General features: G+C 43.1%; 1 long non-coding RNA gene across 1 annotated transcript in view; it reads right to left on the bottom strand.

Annotated features, from left to right (window-relative positions):
- Positions 1-390: 390 nt before the first annotated feature.
- LOC114487702 (uncharacterized) overlaps positions 391-4,258 on the bottom strand; it is a 15,463-nt gene continuing 11,595 nt past the window's right edge. The window contains exons 4-5 of the long non-coding RNA XR_003682998.2: positions 3,644-3,692; positions 391-617 (exon numbers count right to left, since the gene is read on the bottom strand). This is a non-coding gene — a long non-coding RNA (uncharacterized lncRNA). The remainder of the gene's footprint in view (positions 618-3,643; positions 3,693-4,258) is intronic.

Raw genomic sequence — 4,258 nt, 5'->3', positions numbered from 1 at the left:
CCAGCACAGGGGAGACAGCACTGACCGTGGAAGCCGAGCCGCAGCTCTCAGAGCACCTCCACTGCGGATGCATGCAGATGAGCAGTAATCAACAAGAAGACACAGACATGGAACACTTTCAGATAGTTTGTGCCCTGATCTCCTCTTGAAAAGGACACTTGCTTACAATGTGAGAGCAGAAACAAGAAGGGAGAAGACAGCTTTTCCCCAGCTCAGCGGGGAATGTGCATGTCAGATGACAGAAATTTTTTGTCACTCTACACGTGTCCAAGAATGACCAAGAAAGTGTTTCGAGTATGGATTTGGGGGTTACAAGTAAATTCTAGTGAGCAGACGGATTCGCAAATACCGAATCTGCAAATAATGAGAACTGACTGTAAATTAGTGTGATGTGATAGAGAGTGAGGAGGAGGGGGGTTCAATTTTCAATGGGGAATCTCTCTGAGGAAGAGGTAACATCTCAGCTGAAACTTGAATGATGAGATGAAGCCAGTCATGTGAGGTTCAGGGGACACAGTGTGCCAGGGAGAAGGAGCAGCAAGAGTACAGGACGGGAGAAAGAAACAAGCTTGGCGAGTCGGGAATCAGAAAGGAGCAGCTGAAGTGTAGAGAGTAGCCTGTGATGGGGAGAGAGGCAGGAGATGAAGTTGCAGAAGTGAGGTTGGGGTGGGTTGGTCCTCAAGCCCACATAGATCCTGGCCCATCACCTATATAAAACTCAGATCTTCCTCTAGACAAGGGGCTCCTTTCTGGCCACCCCCATGGTCCTACCCTCAGCTCCTACTCTGACGGACTTTCCCAAGTAGCCCTGGCTGGCTCCCCCTGGCAGCCCAGACCCTGCTCTCTCTCTACCATGGGCATGCTAACAAGTAGGAAGTTCTTTCTTACGTATAACCTAAATCAGTGTTGCAACAATTCAAATCCATTTTCTGTTGTCCTAAGTAACTATATAGGGGAGTTACCATCACCATCCTTAATATATTACAATTCCTTAACATATTACAATTACCACTTTTTGAGCAAAAGCAATATGCTAAGAGCTTTAAGGGAAAAGGCTCAGAGAGGTTAAGTAACTTGTCAAAAGTCACACAGCTAAATGCTGCGGGAAGATTCAGACCCAGTTCTATCTAACTCCAAGCTGAACTCTTTCTATTATGTTCTTCTTCCCTCCCCTGGCTCTTCTCAAACATACAGACTCTCAACACTTCTCTTTATGGATGGTCACAATAACCTGATTTATCTATATATAAACAACTAGGTGGTTTTTCTTGTTCCCCATACCTTGCCCTGTACAGGTTGAATCAAGAGTCAGTCTCTATACACACTACTATATACAAAATAGATAACCAACAAGGACCTACTGTATAGCACAGGGAACTATACTCAATGTCTTGTAATAACCTATAAGAGAATGTAAAAAAATATATATATATGTATAACTAAATCACTTTGCTGTATACCTGAAACTAACACAACATTGTAAATCAACTATATTCCAATATAAATAAATAAATAGATTCAGTCTCTACGGCTTATTCTTATTTGCAAAGTTTGTAATCAGCAAGAGTGGGTTCAGTGTATAACCGATGGCATATTAATATTATTTAAATCCTGAAAATAGTAGATGTGAAATAACATTTGTTAAATGAATGACAAACCAGGAAGGATCACATTCTGCTAGTTTGGCTGAGGGGACAAATGACGTGGCATTTGTCAGGCAGTAGCCATGCCCTGGCGTTTGTCATGCTGTGTCCACGTTGCGTGGACATTCTGCTACCTTCAATAATTAGGTCATTTTCAATAAATAAAACTTATTCTGCTATAGAATGATTGGACCATACACTTCCCCAAAGTCTCTATGAATTATGTATATTATGCAGAGTTTATATTGAGGATCATTTCCCTGTGCTGAGTAATTGGACCTAAATATTGTGATAAGTCAATGCAGCCTTCCTCAATCAACAAATTTTGATATCCTTTCTCCCTTCTCCCCTTTTTATATCTTGGTTTCTGACTTTTCTCTTGTTTCATGTTTTTTGGCATTATTGTCCCTACTGTTTTATTGTAAAATGCTTCCAATCTTCTCTGGAAATTGATAGGGTTTCGAATCAGTGACATTTTTAGAATGTGCGGCCATCCTGTTGGAATCATTGACGGTTTTAAACCACAGATTTGTTTTTAATCCAACTGATCAGAAAACAGCTTATTTGTTAAAGCAAAGCTTTAAAAAATTCTTTACAGGAGCTAGTTTGTGCAGTTTCTGATTGAGTTCCTATGCAAGACACATGAGTGATGTTAGGATTATGTGTGAAGGTGTGGAGGATGAGCCCCAGCTTTGCAGTCTGACAGATCCGGGTTCAAGTCATTCAATTTCTCTGAAGTTGAATTTTCTCCCTTTGACAATGGAGACATGGCCCTTCAGGGCTGTTGTGACACTAAAGATAAATAAATTTTGAAGTTACAGTAAAGATAATAACCGTAAGAGCCAGCAATTCCACTTCTGGGTATATACCCAAAAGAATCGAGAGCCAGAACTCAAAGATACTTGTATACCAATGTTCACAGCAGCATTATTCACAATAGCCAAAAGGTGGGAACCACCAAGTGTCCATCAACAGATGAATGTGTTAAGGGAAACACTAACTGAAACCACCCACCCTGGCCAGGCAAGATAGTAGCCACTTGCATGAGTTATCTCACAAACAGCAGGTCCTGGTAAGGAACGTGGAACTAACAAGCTACCACCAAGAATTCGGGAATGGGCAAAAGGAGAGACTCTAGTCCATATGTCCTACCAACCTCCCAGAATCCTTCTCACTGGAATCCGTCTTGGCTGAGCGATGTGTGCGCCACCAGGAAGGACCCTGAGTCAGAATGATTGGCCAGAGACAACCTGGAAACTAACCCCATCACCATAAAACCCGAGACTGCAAGTCACGTGGCAGAGCAGTTCTCCTGGGTTCCCTTACCCTGCTGCTCTCCTCCCGGGCGCCCCTTCCCAATAAAGTCTCTTGCTTTATCAGCACATGTGTCTCCTCGGACAATTCATTTCCGAGTGTTAGACAAGAGCCCACTCTGGGGCCCTGGAAGGGGTCCCCCTTCCTGCAACAAATGGATAAACAAAATGTGGTATAAACGTACAATGGAATATTATTCAGCCTCACAAAGGAATCGGATTCTGATATAACATGGATGAACCTTGAAGACGTGCTAAGTGAAATTCGCCAGACACAAAGGGACAAATACCGTATGATTCTACATATGAGGTGCCTAGCATAGGCAAATTAATAGAGACAGAAAATAAAATAGAGGTTATCGGGGACTGGGGGAAGGGAGTTATGGCTTACAAAGTTTCTGTTAGGGATGATGAAAAAGTTCTGGAGATGGATGGTGGTGAGGGTTGCAGAACAGTATGGATGTACTTAATGCCACTGAACTAAAAGTGATTAAACTGGTAAATTTTTGTTAGGTATATTTTACCCCAATTCTTTAAAAATAAAAAATTAAAGATAACAAAGACAGTTACTTTTGTTAATAAATTATAATTGCTATCATTACATATTTGTATAATATATACATGATTTAGTAGGCTAGCTGTGCAGCTTAAAACTACTGAACCTAGTCAGAGTTTTCCTCGTCTTACCTGTACCAGACCTTTCTCAGCAAGGGGTCTGTAGAAACGTGCGGGGACACTGGAAAGAAAGGTGCAGGCTCTTAGGTGTAAAACATCACAAGCACTATGGTAACACCTCAGGAATAATGAAACCTGATTTCTGCAGAATGAATCAACTTTTCATCTGAGTCAGCTGATTACTATCAGACTTTCTCTGTGCTGTTATGGGTCTTTTACATTCACAAAGGGGATGTAATGAGATAATCATTAGCCCTCAGACAGCTATTTCAAATGTAAATCAATAAGCCAGTGGAACCTGGGGACTGCTGCTATTTAGACACCTTTTAATGACCAACCTCTGCTAACCCAGCGAGAGAGTTGGGCCATGCTGGCTGAGGAAACAGGCAGCTCTTAGAGTGGTCCTGGTAGCTTCATTCTGCTTCAGGGGGACAAACCCATTTACAGGGAACCCCAGGGGGTCAGCGATCATTAAACTTCTTAGGGCTTCCCTGGTGGCGCAGTGGTTGGGAGTCCGCCTGCCGATGCAGGGGACGCGGGTTCCTGCTCCGGTCCGGGAGGATCCCACGTGCCGCGGAGCGGCTGGGCCCGTGGGCCGTGGCCGCTGGGCCTGCGCGTCCGGGGCCT

The sequence above is a fragment of the Physeter macrocephalus genome, chromosome 14 (assembly GCF_002837175.3).
Source record: "Physeter macrocephalus isolate SW-GA chromosome 14, ASM283717v5, whole genome shotgun sequence".
Classification (NCBI taxonomy): domain Eukaryota; kingdom Metazoa; phylum Chordata; class Mammalia; order Artiodactyla; family Physeteridae; genus Physeter; species Physeter macrocephalus.
Note: the sequence above shows the minus strand (reverse complement) of the source record. Positions and strands in the feature narration are given on the sequence as shown.